At 49.0% G+C, this 15,418-nt stretch overlaps 1 protein-coding gene across 10 annotated transcripts in view; it reads right to left on the reverse strand.

Moving 5' to 3' along the window:
- The window catches only part of lrrc7 (leucine rich repeat containing 7), an 895,132-nt gene that overhangs the window by 475,549 nt on the left and 404,165 nt on the right, over positions 1 to 15,418 (reverse strand). The gene's annotated exons all lie outside the window — the stretch shown is intronic.

The raw sequence follows: 15,418 nt of genomic DNA on the forward strand, positions 1-15,418 counted from the left end.
TACTCAGTGAGAACTTTGTATCACCATTTAGCAAGGAAGTAGATGCTGACAAAATGTCTATGGAAACACTCAAGGATGGGGTGAAAACTGATAGGAAAGATTTATTGGAAAAACTGACTATGCTCAGAATGGATAAGTCACCAGATCACTTGCTAAAGAAATAGGAATAGAGTTAGTGAAATTTGCCATAATCTTCCAATCCTCCCTACCCAGGGGAGATGCCAAAGGATGGCAGAGTGGCAAATGTGACAGTCTTATTTAAGAAAGGATGTCAGGACATTTAGAGTAACTACAGCCCAATCACTTCAACTAACATTCATGAAACCCATTCAAAGATTTCCAATTCCCTCGAGTGATCAATCTATTATAAAATAAAGTTTTTTTCAGTAACCACATCAAAAATAGATAATGTCTCTTCAAACTAGAATTAAAATCTGGGGCGAAATTCTCCGGAAACGGCGCAATGTCCGCCGACTGGCACCTAAAACGGCGCAAATCAGTCGGGCATCGCGCCGCCCCAAAGGTGCGGAATGCTCCGCATATTGAGCGGCCGAGCCCCAACCTTGAGGGGCTAGGCCCACGCTGGACTGATTTCCGCCCCGCCAGCTGGCGGAAAAGGCCTTTGGTGCCCCGCCAGCTGGCGCGGAAATGACATCGCCGGGCGGCGCATGCGCGGGAGCGTCAGCGGCCGCTGACGGCATTCCCGCGCATGCGCAGTGGAAGATGTCTCTTCCGCCTCCGCCATGGTGGAGACCGTGGTGAAGGCGGAAGGGAAAGAGTGCCCCCACGGCACAGGCCCGACAGCGGATCGGTGGGCCCTGATCGCGGGCCAGGCCACCGTGGGGGCACCCCCCGGGGTCAGATCGCCCCGCGACCCCCCCCCAGGATCCCGGAGCCCTCCCACGCCGCCTTGTCCCGCCTGGCGGGGCAGAAATCCCTCCGGCGTCGGCCTAGCCCCTCAATGTTGGGGCTAGGCCGCCAAAGATGCGGAGCATTCCGCACCTTTGGGCCGGCGCGATGCCCGTCTGATTGGCACCGGCTTTGGCGCCAGTCGGCAGACATCCCGCCGTTGGGGGAGAATTTCGCCCATGTGGCGGGATTCTCCCCTAACCATTGGGGTGGGCCGTACCAGCGCCGAGGAGTGGCGTGAACCACTCTGGCGTCGGGCCGCCTGGAAGGTGCGGAATCCTCTGCACCTTCAGGGGCTAGGCCGGCGCCGGCGGAGTTGGAGCCACGCCAGCCAGCGCCGAAGGGCCTCCGCTGGCCGGTGCGAGTTGCCGCATGCACGGGAGCGCCAGCGTATGCTGGCGGCATCCCAGCACATGCGCAGGGGGGTACTTCTCCGCGCCGGTCATGGCGGACTGTTACACCGGCCGGCACGGAGGGAAAGAATGCCCCCATGGCACAGGCCTGCCCGCGGATCATTGGCCCCGATCGCAGGCCAGGCCACTGTGGGCCAGATTGTGGGCCCCCCCGGGGGCCAGATTCCCCCCTGCCCCCCGAGGACTCTGCAGGCCGCCCGCAGATTCAGGTCCTGCCGGTACGTACCTGGTGTATTTTACGCCGGCGGGACCCGCCGAAAACGGCCAGCCACTCGGCCCATCGCGGGCTGGGAAATCGCTGGGGGGCCACTGCCAATGGCCCCGGACTGGCACGGCGCGATTCACGCCCCCGCCGATAAACCGGTGCCGGAGAATCCGGCAGCCGCAGTCGGGGCAGCGGGGCGGGATTCGCGCCGCCCCCCGGCGATTCTCCGGCCCGGCAGGGGTTTGGAGAATCCCGCCCATGTTTTTCCAAAGCTTCATGGTTTTGATTCATGGTTCATGATTGGGGAGGTTTTAAAGTAATGTGGCAGGGGGATGGGAACGTGGGGCGTCATTCTCCGACCCCCCGCCGGGTTGGAGAATCACCGTGGGCTGCCGTGAATCCCGCCCCCGCCGGTTGCCGAAGTCTCCGGTACCGGATATTCGGCGGGGGCGGGAATCGGGCCACGCCGGTTGGCGGGGGCGGATGGGCCGAAGTCCCGCCTATAAATTGCCTGTCCCGCCGGCGTGGATTAAACCACCTTTTGAACGGAGGGACAAGGCAGCGTGGGCGGGCTGCGGGGTCCTGGGGGGGGCGCGGGGCGATCTGGCCCCGGGGGGTGCCCCCCCCGTGGCCTGGCCCGCGATCGGGGCCCACCGATCCGCGGGCGGGCCTGTGCCGTGTGGGCACTCCTTCCCTTCCGCCTCCGCCACGGTCTCCACCATGGCGGAGGTGGAAGAGACTCCTTCCACTGCGCATGCGTGGGAAACTGTCAGCGGCCGCTGACGCTCCCGCGCATGCGCCGCCCGGGGATGTCATTTTCGCGCCAGCTGGCGGGGCACCAAAGGTCGTTTCCGCCAGCTGGCGGGGCGGAAATTCCTCCGGCGTCGGCCTAGCCCCTCAATGTTGGGGCTCGGCCCCCAAAGATGCGGAGCATTCTGCACCTTTGGGGCGGCGCGTTGCCCGTCTGATTGGCGCCGTTTTGGACGCCAGTCGGCGGACATCGCGCCGTTTCTGGAGAATTTCTCCCCAGATTAGGAAGTTAGAGGTCAGTAAAGAGGCAGCAACTAAAGCCAGTAAGGTACTAGATAATAAACTCATTGTGACTAAGGGGAAGAGTAGACAGGGAAGAGATGTTGAACGCAAAGGGACAGGTGGTCTTAGGTGCATTTGTTTTATTGCGAGAAGTGTAGCAGGTAAGGCAGATGAACTTAGGGCTTGGATTGTATCTGGGAATATGACTTGGTTGAGGGAAGGGCAAGATTGGCAACTAAATATTCCAGGGTATAGATGCTTCAGGAGGGATAGAGAGGGAGGTAAAAGGAGTGGAGGAGTTGCATTACTGGTCAGAGATGATATCACAGCTGTGATTAAGGAGGGCACTATGGAGGATTCGAGCACTGAGGCAATATGGGTAGAGCTAAGAAATAGGAAGGGTGCAGTAACATTGTTGGGACTTTACTACAGGCCTCCCATAAGCGAGCGTGAAGTAGAGGTACAAATATGTAGACAGATTATAGAAAAATATAGGAGCAATAGGGTGGTCGTGATGGGAGGTTTTAACTTCCCCAACATTGAATGGGACTCATGTAGTGTTGGAGGTGTAGATGGAGCAGAATTTGTAAGGAGCATTCAGGAGAGTTTTTTAGAGCAGTATGTAAATAGTCCAACTCGGGTAGGGGCCATACTGGACCTGGTATTGGGGTATGATCCCGGCCAGGTGGTTGAAGTTTCAATAGGTGATTACTTTGGGAATAGCGATCACAATTCCGTAAGTTTTAGAATACTCATGGACAAAGACGAGAGTGGTCCGAAAGGAAGAGTGCTAAATTGGGGAAAGGCCAAGTATAACAACATTCGGCAGGAGCTAGGGAATGTGGATTGGGAGCAGCTGTTTAAGGGTAAATCCACATTTGAAATGTGGGAGTCTTTTAAGGAAAGGTTGATTAGAGTGCAGGACAGACATGCCCCTGTGAAAATGAGGGATAGAAATGGCAAGATTAGGGAACCATGGATGACGGGTGGAATTGTGAGACTAGCTAAGATGAAAAAGGAAGCATACATAAGATCTAGGCAACTTAAAACTGATGAAGCTTTGGAGGAATATCGGGAAAGTAGGACAAATCTCAAACGCGCAATAAAGAGGGCGAAAAGGGGTCATGAAATATCTTTGGCTAACAGGGTTAAGGAAAATCCCAAAGCCTTTTATTTGTATATAATGAGCAAGAGGGTAACTAGAGAAAGGATTGGTCCACTCAAAGACAAAAGAGGGAATTTATGCGTGGAGTCAGAGGAAATGGGTGACATTCTTAATGAGTACTTTGCATCAGTATTCACCAAGGAGAGGGAAATGACGGATGTTGAGGTTAGGGATGGATGTTTAAATACTCTTGGTCGAATCGGCATAAGGAAGGGGGAAGTTTTGGGTATTCTAAAAGGCATTAAGGTGGACAGGTCCCCAGGTCCGGATGGGATCTATCCCAGGTTACTGAGGGAAGCGAGGGATGAAATATCTGGGGCCTTAACAGATATCTTTGCAGCATCCTTGAGCACGGGTGAGGTCCCGGAGGACTGGAGAATTGCTAATGTTGTCCCTTTGTTTAAGAAGGGTATCAGGGATAATCCAGGGAATTATAGACCTGTGAGCTTGACGTCAGTGGTAGGCAAACTGTTGGAGAAGATGCTGAGGGATAGGATCTATTCACATTTGGAAGAAAATAGACTTACCAGTGACAGCCAGCATGGTTTTGTGCAGGGAAGGTCATGTCATACAAAACTAATAGAATTCTTTGAGGAAGTGACAAATTTGATTGATGAGGGAAGGGCTGTAGATGTCATGTACATGGGCTGCAGTAGGGCATTTGATAAAGTTTCCCATGACAGGTTGATGGAAAATGTGAAGTCGCATGGGGTTCTGGGTGTACTAGTTAGATGGATAAAGAACTGGCTTGGCCACAGGAGACAGAATGTAGTGGTGGAAGGGAGTGTCTCAAAATGGAGAAGGGTGACTAGTGGTGTTCCACAGGGATCCGTGCTCGGACCACTGTTGTTTGTGATATACATAAATTATCTGGACGAAGGTATAGGTGGTCTGATTAGCAAGTTTGCAGATGATACTAAGATTGGTGGAGTTGCAGATAGCGAGGGGGACTGTCAGAGAATACAGCAAAATATAGATAGATTAGAGAGTTGGGCAGAGAAATGGCAAATGGAGTTCAATCCAGGCAAATGCGAGGTGATGCATTTTGGAAGATCCAAGTCGGGAGTGGACTATATGGTCAATGGAAGACACCTGGGGAAAATTGATGAACAGAGAGATCTGGGAGTTCAGGTCCATTGTACCCTGAAGGTGGCAACGCAGGTCGATAGAGTGGTCAAGAAGGCATACAGCATGCTTGCCTTCATCGGACGTGGTATTGAGTACAAGAGTCGGCAGGTCATGTTACAGTTGTATAGGACTTTGGTTAGGCCACATTTGGAATACTGCGTGCAGTTCTGGTCGCCACATTACCAGAAGGATGTGGATGCTTTAGAGAGGATGCAGAGGAGGTTCACCAGGATGTTGCCTGGTATGGAGGGTGCTAGCTATGAAGAAAGGTTGAGTAGATTAGGATTGTTTTCGTTGGAAAGATGGAGGTTGAGGGGGGACCTGATTGAGGTCTACAAAATTATGAGAGGTATGGACAGGGTGGATAGCAACAAGCTTTTTCCAAGAGTGGGGTCACGATTTCAAGGTGAGAGGGGGAATGTTTAAGGGCGATGTGCGTGGAAAGTTTTTTACGCAGAGGGTGGTGGGTGCCTGGAATGCTTTGCCAGCGGAGGTGGTAGAGGCGGGCACGATAGCATCATTTAAGATGCATCTAGACAGATATATGAATGGGCGGGGAACAGAGGGAAGTAGATCCTTGGAAAATAGAAGACAGGTTTAGATAAAGGATCTGGATTGGCGCAGGCTGGGAGGGCCGAAGGGCCTGTCCCTGTGCTGTAATTTTCTTTGTTCTTGTTCTTTGTTCATAATTACCTTAGCTGTAATAGCAATCCTTGGGAAATGTCAACAAAGAACTCGATTGAAACTGCAGGAAATGAGTCATAGAGTATTACAGCATAGAAAGAAGCCTTTTGCCCATCGCATCAGTCATCAAGCACCTACCTATTCTAGTCCCATTTTCCTGGTCTGCAGCCTTGTATGCAATGGCATTTCAAGTGCTGATCTAAATACTTCTTAAAAGTTGTGAGGTTCCCCCCTCTACCACCCTTTCAGGCAGTGTGTTCCAGATTCCAGCCAACCTCTGGGTGAAAAAGTATTTTCTCACATCTCTTATAAACCTCCTGCCCATTACCTTAAGTCTATGCCCCCTGGTTATTGACCCTTCCACTAAGGGGAAATGTACCTTCCTGTCCACCCTATCTATGTCCCTCATAATGTTATGTACCTCAATCAGGTCCCCCTCAGCCTTAATGCTCCAGGGAAAACAACCCCAGCCTATCTAATCTCTCTTGACAGCTGAAACGATCCAGCCCAGACAACATCCTGGTGAATCTCCTCTGCACCCTCTCCAGTGCAAGCACCTCCTTTCTATAATGTGGTGATCAGAACTGCACAATGTTTTCTTTCAACCTAATACAGACAGACTGTCAATTAAAGCCATCCCAGCAGAGGGTTTTTCTTAATCTCTAACTGTCAGCTTCAGCCACCTTTTTCATGTTTAAAGAGTTGGAAGTATTAAAAACTTTGGATCATGATACTCAAACAGATCTTACCCACCCTTCTCAAATGTTTATGTCTACTCCTTAATTTGTGACTCCCATAATGTGGGTTAAAGTCCTTGCAAGCGTGAAGCTTGGAAACATTTGAACTCAGCAATAATTTAAAATAACCCTGTTGCATTAGCGTTTCCTGCCTGTGTATTGCATACCCACCCCCTCCCCCACCAGCAAAAATCATTGCTACCAAAAATGGGGGCAGGACTTCCACATTAAGGTCCTGCTCACCACTTTTACTGGTCTTTGGGGTGGCTTGCGTTTAGGGTTGACTCCGTGAAAATCCAGCCCTATGACTCTATGTGATGATATTTCCAGTTTTTTTAATAACTGATTTTGTTATAAATAAAACATTGATATCAGTTTACACGCCTGATATACCTTGAACCACATTAATAATGAAAAAAATGTCTTATGGGGAAAGGTTGTGTAAATTGGACCTATACTCACTGAAGTTCAGAGAATGAGAGGTGATCTTATTGAAACATATAAGATTTTGAAGGAGCTTGACAGCAACTGGCAGGAGAATGTTTCCTCTCATGGAGGAATGTAGAACAGTTTAAAAGAGATGGAGATGAGGAGAAAATTCTTCTCTCACAGGGTTATTATTAGTATTTGCAATTCTCTTCCATGCACAGCAGTAGAGGCTAGGTCCCTGAATAAATTCAAGGCTGAGTTAGAGAGATATTTGATTGATGAGGGAAGTCAAGGGTTACGGGGGACAGGTCAAAAAGTGACATCAAGGCCACAATTAGATCAACCATGATCTTACTGAATAGCAGTGCAGGCTTGATGGGCTGAATGCCCAGCTCCTATTTCATATGATCTTATGACTTCTTCCTCCAAATATTCTCGGTTTGTTAGACAAATCCCTTTACAAATTCATGTTGGCCTACGTCAACATTCAAGATCATGGAGAAATGGTTGAAGGAAAAGCGGTTGAAAGATCACAGGTGTGGTGAGAAGTATTTACTCATGCAGAAGGTAAAACACCAGCATGAATTGTTTGGGCCCAGTTGCTAGTTACCATGTCGCAACTTGTCTACAGTTACTATGGAGCTGCTGGTAAACCTATTCCACTAAGTGACAGTATCTGCTACATGGATCATAGGATTACAATATTTTCTACTTTTCATCAATTAATAAAGAAACATGGGTGGCACGGTGGCACAGCGGTTAGCACTGCTGCCTCATGGCGCTGAGGTCCCAGGTTCGTGTGGAGTTTGCACATTCTCCCATGTTTGCGTGTGTCTCACCCCCACAACCCAAAGATGTGCAGGGTAGGTAGATTGGCCACACTAAATTGCCCCTTAATTGGAAAATAAAATAATTGGATACTCAAAATTTATTTTTAAAATAAAATTAGTAAAGAAACAGTGGTAGGATGTTCACCTGTTGAGCATGTTCCATAAAAAGGAGAAAATATTGAAAGGAAGAATCTGAGACTATTTAAAGGGAAACATTCTACCTAAGATCATTAAAATAAACATTTGTCCAAATGGGAAATCAGTAACTTTTCTACAAACACATTGAACTGTTATATAGATAAAGAAAACATTGTTCCTCAGTTGCGGTGAGATGCTATTTGTCAACTAGCAACCTAACTGGGCTCACACAGAACATGTTGTGCTGTAATACACTATAATCTAATTCTCCTTGGCATTTTGCCTTCCTCGTGGGAGTTGCCAAAACACCTGCTATGCAAAAGTGTTTTTAATATTGAAATATGTGTCGCTTGGCGAATGTCAGTTCTTGGTGCTGTGAAACAAAAATAGTTATGAAATAAAGTCTGCCTTTACTAATCATGTATCAACCACAGTTATATCAAACATGCAAACTGAATATATGTTTTATTTATAATATAAATCAGAAATTCACAATGCCGGAAACACACATCAATCAGCATCTGCAAAGACAAAAGATAAATTCTTATTTCAGGTGAAATCCCTTGACGGGATTACTTATGATGAAAGATTACAGCCAAGAGGTTACTTTGTTGATTCTCTCTCCAAATGCCAATGAACATGTGCATTTCCAGAATTTAAGGAAGAATTCTGTGTTCTTGTGTTCCAGCAGGGAGCAGTGCTCACAGAGAATGCATGTTGCTCGACACTGAATCATTATTCATAAGTAAATGCAAGTTAGGGGTTGGAATGGTCTCTTATTACTCCAAACTTTCCAAAATGTTACACAATAAGAGGATTAAAAGTAGCATTGCCATGTTCATAGGAAATACTCTTGTAAAACAACCATCTGGTGTTGAGTAATGAATGGGTCTACAAATCTGGACAGCATTTTCAGTTTTACTTTACCTTTCGGGGGAAACTTTGTGTGATTTTCTCCTAAGTGAACAAAATAAATAAATCCGTGATGGGAAAGATTATACATCAACTGTGGAGTGAATAGCCGGAATTCTCCGAAATCCCGGCCAAGTGTTGACTCCGACGTAAACATCGGAGTGGTGTACGCTGCCATCAATGCGCCTCCTAGCCCAGCAATTCACTGGTTTTTAGGAGGCTAGCATAGCGCCGGAGTGTTGTGCGCTGCTCCGTCGCCGAAATGGCCCAGCACCCCGCATGCGCGTGGTTGCCGTCTCCGCATGCGCGTGGCTGCCTTCACCATGCCGGCGCGGAGCAACATGTCGGGGACCTTACAGCGGGCCGCGCAGAAGAAGGTAGGCCCCCGATCGCAGGCCTGGACCCCGTGGAGGCCCCCCGGAATCAGATCCTCCCGCCCTCCCACCAGGACGTCCACCGCGGCCGCGGGTCTGACCTCCCGCCAGGTGGTACCAGGTTGGAACCACGCTGGCGGGATTCGACGGAACTCGGCAGGGATCGGCCGGTCGCCTGCGGAGAATCGCCGCGGGGCCTATTTGACTGGCCCCCGACCGGCGCCGCGGCGGCCGCGCGGGCGCGATTGCCGCCGATTCCCCGGTCGCCAGAGAATCGCGACCCGGTGTCGGAGCGGCGTGGTGGGAATTTCCCACGCCCCCGGTGATTCTCCGACCCAGCGCGGGCTCGGACAATCCCGCCTAATGCCTTTTGGATTGCTGAATGTTGATCTGCTTTTATACTCCTCAACATTGTCCTATGGCAGTTTAAATTATGGTAGGATGTGACCATGTCAATTTCTACAATCCAGGATATGGTATTTGAAGTTGGTATTCGCCCAATGATGAATCTTCTTAAAAAGGATGGGCGGCATTTTCCATTTTGAGACCAGACTGAATGCGGGTCCCAATCCATTACATTGTTGAGAGTAGTCATCCAACATCAATTCAGCACAGATTGGCAATAAGAGGCTCTCCAGCATGGAAGGAGCTGCAGCCTGCTACAGCTGGTAAGGGAGGGAGAGGGCATCTCCATCTTCAGGCACCCCCTTGGCAAGTTGTAAGGGTTTTAAAATAAAAAATGGCCACAGCTGCCTGATCACTATTGTTGAAGGGAACCCCTCAACACCTGCCAGTTGTGGTTAAGTAGTTGTTATGCTGCCCAAAAAACAGTTGTGGGCAGGATGGTAGTGTTGACAAACCAACATGCTTACCAGTGCTGCAAAATTACCCACTTACTTCCCTCCATTCCTGCCCTTGTCGAAATCTGAGAACCCTGACTGACATTTCTCTCATTGCCAAAATGGACAGTGGAAACAAGTATCAAAACAAGTTGAACTTCAAAATTAGTTAAAAAGACAGAAAACTTTATTTGAAAATTAAATTAAAACAGCCTACAATTATACTGTGTCTGTAGTGTACAATTATTTTTAAATGGAGGAATAAAAACAGATGAAAAACTTACAAATTGAGAATCTGGAAGACGAGAGTGTAAAAGCAAAAAGGGAAAATAATGTCAATAGCAATATTTTAGAATTTTGATGTAAAATTAACTTTCATGTTTAAGGTAGTAGCTTGCGGTTAATATTACTGTAATAAGCCTACTGCTGATACCTTATGAATTTAATAGCATTATATCTGTGCTTATTGCAATGGTGCAGAGCCTGAAAACAAACAAACCACTTAGTTTAAGGATACAATGGCCTGAACTTTGCAGTTTGAATGAAACTGTCAGTGTTCGCCATCATTACTCTGTGAAACTAACAGCACCTTGTGGCATTCTCACCTGTGTGTTTAAACTCAGAAACCGAGAAGATACGGGGCAGGATTCTCTGGTCGATAGACAAAGGGTTATGATTTAACAGGGAGATTTCTGTGTGTCATTTGCGCTGGGGTTGCTGGGAGTTTTCCCCCGGCTCTGTCTAAAGACACTTAGGTGCTTAGGGCTCGATTGAACTGCCATGCTGTGTCCGAAAAGCACAGCGTGGTCGATAGAAGCCAGGAGACCCCACTCCCGGGATATAACCAGCTCGCAAGCCTCGCGAGATCTCATCAGATCTCGCGAGACATTGCAATGTAAATTCCGCCCTCACGTTTTGGCAAATCTGCATATTAAAGCAAAACAGCTAGTCTCATTTTAATACTCAGTTTCCCAAGGTACCCGAGGCGTTGGGATCTATCCCCTTCGCCGCGGAGACCTTGCATGAGCGCAGTTCAATGCTGGTCTCCACAAAGGGGAACGAGACGGAACGGCACTCGTGGGGGTCTCCCAGGGGGTCAGAGGCCCCAGATGCATACCCTTTGGGAAGGGTGGAATCCGGGCACTGCTGGTGCCACCTGGGCACCCTGGCAGTACCACCTAGCAGGGGCACTGTCAGGGTGCCAGGTTGGCACTGCCAAGGTGCAAGCTGGCATTTTGACATGGTAGTACTCGGGCCTCCCGATCTCTCGCTACACTGAGGAGGTCCACCTTCCACCCAATCACCAAATACGATTTTGGCGTTGGCAAGGGGAGAATCCCGCCCCACACCAGGGAAATCACTAAATATTTTGGCCAGCTTTCTTCAAGGTCAGTGGGAAACACCAGGCACTTTAGCAGCTGTCAAAATGAGGAAAATTGTTGAACAATGCATAAAAAGGTTTATACTGTAGCTGTCATGAGTGAGCTTAATGATGAATCTGGGAATAGTTTTTCCTCAGTTCACTGTTTTTAGTGAAAAAGTGAAGGTGAGCATATTTTTAAACTCTTAGGGAACATGGGGGTAGAAATTTAGGCACTTCCCATTCTTGGTTTCACAGCAACTCTGGGTCCTCTCACCACACCTTAATGGTGAGGCCCAAGGCCTCCCGGAAGTTGGGTTTCAGGTCCCATTTGAATGATGCCAATGTGGAATGAACAGCCAGCCAGCAAAGGGGAAATCAGGAATGGCTGCTGCCATCAAAGCAGCTATCAAGTAAGTGAAGGTTAGGAGAGAAGAGGCCTAATGCATGGGTCTGAGGCCGAGGGAAACGATCGGAGGCCGTGATCTGGAATCGGAAGCAGGTCTAAAGGATTGGCTTCAGTTGGTGGATGGAGTGAGAGGGTGGTCTTGAGAAGTACGAAAAATATGTAATTTCCTTTCCTTCATGAATTGCAACGCACTTCTGCCTGAATACTTCTGCCTGCCCTGTGCCCACTATATTGCGGAGTTAGTATGCTGATTAGTGCTGGAAAAATAGGTTTTATGGGTCAAATTTATAGACCCCTGTTTTATACTTATAATTATTTTCTTGATAAAAAATGGAAACAGATAAAATGTATCTCTGGATCTCCAAAATCGAAGAGGTATCACATTCTCAACCATCAAAATCTTTCAAAAGTATTTGGTAGAAGAAATTTAAAAATGAAATGAGCATTCTTCCCTTGCCATTGCATTTTACCAGACTTGTTCCCATGGAGACACCCTTCTGTATCCCTCCATTGAATATGTTCTTCATTATTCAGATGAAAAACAAGTATGTAGGAGGGAAACTGGTCTTCGTCAGTTGTGTGAATTCGTTTTACACCATGCCCAATGTCTTTTTCCACTGACCACTGGCCTGTCACACTCAGGCCGAAAATAGCAAGGACAGTAGGTTTTCTTTCCGAAAGGATATTCAGTTTCGATTTTATGACAATCTTCATGATAACCTCATGGTTACATTTACATGTATATCTGTTGTTTTCTGCCTCCAGGGCAGGCTCTAAATCAATGAGATTCTTGAATGACCGACCCGGTGAGTAGCTAAGATCACTTCTCAGTGCCTGACTCAAGGTTTGTATCATGAATGTACCTCCTCTCAGTAGGACCATAACCAAGAGTAAAATGCCGCAGGTACTTTTTTCACAACCACTTACTAGATGTAAATTTAGAATGTAAAGTCAGTGCTTCAGTCTCTGCTTGCTGAGACTGGACTGGGACCCAAACCTTACCACTCTGAGACGCAAATGTCCTGCCACTAAATCAGTTACCACTGTCACTGTCAAGATGAGAGTACCACACTAAGTTTTACTGATAACAGCTTTTTATTTCCTGCTTTTAAACTAAAGCTTTTAACCAGTACTGACATTTGCCTTGTCATGGGGATTGGGATGGGGGTGGAGAAGGTGCTTTACAAAGGTTTCACATTTTGAAAGGCAATAATAATTACCTACTTAAGCTAGTGTCAAATCTGCACACCTACGATCAGGAAAAGGCATGTTTGAAATAAGTAAAATAAAAATGACACTGGATTATTATAAAGGTCGCAAAACACTGATGTATGAGCCATATGGCAATTCAGAAATCAGCTTTCTGTGCTTTATATACAGCAAAGTCTTGTATGAGTAGTCAAGTGGTACTTAGTTCATAAGAACTGAATTTCATTTTCTCCCACTCCCACCTCAGCCTTGACTGTGGGAGGATGAGCGGGATAGGTGAGAAGGGGGAGGTCAGAGCCCACTGCAGACTGCAGCACAACCCTGCATTATGTATTTTATTATCACGCACTTGCTGAACATCACCCTCACTCGCTTATGCTTGCTCACTGACAAATATTCTCTTGCAATTGTTCACACCCATTTTCTGACATACTGGGCGGGATTCTCTGACCACGGGGCCAGGTTGGAGAATCGCCAGGCCGGGCGCAATTCACGTGACGCCGCCCCGCCGATTCTCCAGTCACCGGAGAATCGGTGCCATTGGCGCCGGCACGGTCGGCGCAACGCCGGTCGGGGACCGCTCTATGCGGTCCCCCCCCCGGCGATTCTCCGCCCGGGATGGGCCGAGTGGCCGCCAAGAAAGCCCGAGTCACGCCAGCGCTGTTCACATGTGGTCTTACTCGGTGGGACCTTGGCATCCATTCTGCGGGGGGGGGCCTGTTGGGTGTTAGGGGGGTCTGATCCCGGGGGGGGCCCCTACCGTGGCCTGGCCCGCGATCAGGGCCTACTGATCAGCGGGCCGGTCCCTGTAGCTCTCTTCCATGTTGCGTCGTGGCCAGCGCGGAGAAGGAAGCTTGTTCGCATGCGCGAGTTTGCGCCGGTCGCATCGCACATGCGCAGACCCGCGGCGCCCGTTTGACGCCGGTATCGACAGGTGGAGCTGCGTGTGTCACTCCAGTGCCGTGCTGGCCCTCTGTAGGGCTCAAGATCACTGCTCCTGGGGGCCTGTTGACGCTGTCGTAAAACGCGACAGTGTTTACGACGGCATCAACACTTAGCCTCAGGATCAGAGAATCCCACCCCTCTGTCACTGATTCATACTCACTCTCACAATCACACTTTATCCTTCAATCATTCACTCTTATTAGGGCAGTCTCAAAATCACTCCCTCACACTCAGTAATTCACCCTTTCAGGTTTCAATCGTTTCATAAAGTAAATTATATGGGACCAGCCTGCAATGGGCCGAAGTCCGGCTGCTGTCATGCCCGTCCCGCCGGCGGGAATTAAACCACCTCTGTTACCGGCGGGACTGGTGGTGCGGGCAGGCTCCGGGGTCCTGGGGGGGACGCGGGCCGATCTGGCCCCGGGGGGTGCCCCCCCGGTGGCCTGGCCCACGAGCGGGGCCCACCAATCCGTGGGCGGGCCTGTGCCGTGGGGGCACTCTTTTCCCTCCGCCTCGGCCATAGCCTCGGCCATGGCTGACGCGGAAGTGACCCCCCCCATGCGCATGCGCGGGGATGACACCAGCAGCCGCTGACGCTCCCGCGCATGCGCGGAGTTCCGCAGGCCGGCGGAGTATCTTCGGCCCCGGCTGACGTGGCGCCAAAAGCTTTTCCCGCCAGCCGGCGGGAGAAATCTACACCTTTGGGGCGGCCCGACGCCAGAGGGGTTCCCGCCACTCCATCCCGCCGGGACCACCCGCCCCGCCGGGTAGGGGAGAATCCCGGCCTTGGCCTTTGCGGAGATAACACATCTTAGTTATGGCAGCAACTGACCTCTATGTTCCCTGGGTAATGTGGGGAAAATTCACCAAAATTTATGTGCTGCTGATCACTAACCATTAGCGTCTGTCAGAGAATGTGTGAATATCAGGTGATTACAAAATAGTGTTCGGCTATGATAATACATATTGTTGAATATCTTGCCAACACCATGGCCTAGATTTTCAGAGTTGTGGAATCTCCATAGCTAATCTAAAATGGCACTGATAATCCTGATCCAAAAGTCCTGCCCCTATTTCTGGTTGCTCCTATTTTTGCCAGTAGGGGAAAGGGAAGGGATGTGACTCACAAATGGGGAAGCCCAAACTCAGACCATTTAAACTAATTGCTGAGTTAAAACAGACCCCATTTTCACTGTTGCGAGGGCCTTATCCCGCAGTGTTTGAGTTAAATCTTTTCAGAGTAGACGTAAATGCTTGTAAAGGATAGTTAATATCTGTGGAATCATCAGGCTGCCCAGCTATTTAAATCTCTGCCCTTTAAATTGTGAAAAACACACTGCCATTGTCTGTGAATCAAACATATCTGTGCTTGAAGCTTCGATAGATATTTGCTGACAGAATCCTAAATGTTATCATTAAAGAGAAAATGATTGGTGAAGACAAATGTAGGTTCCTTACAATTAGAAACAGGGGAATTTATAATGGGAAACAACAAAATGGGGAAATTGAGGAACACAGGGGGTGGGATTCTCCAATAATGGGACTATGTCCCCACGCCAGCGTCAAAACACAGGCGTTTCACTCAGGACTTTCCTTAAGAAGATCCAGAGTGATTCCCCAATTTACAGTGGGCTTGCAGGGCCCTGGAGTGCTTCTCGCAGCTCTGGCTGTGGATACGGGGCCCTGCGCTTCCAGTCAGG

This window comes from Scyliorhinus torazame, chromosome 7 (genome assembly GCF_047496885.1).
Source record: "Scyliorhinus torazame isolate Kashiwa2021f chromosome 7, sScyTor2.1, whole genome shotgun sequence".
Taxonomy (NCBI): domain Eukaryota; kingdom Metazoa; phylum Chordata; class Chondrichthyes; order Carcharhiniformes; family Scyliorhinidae; genus Scyliorhinus; species Scyliorhinus torazame.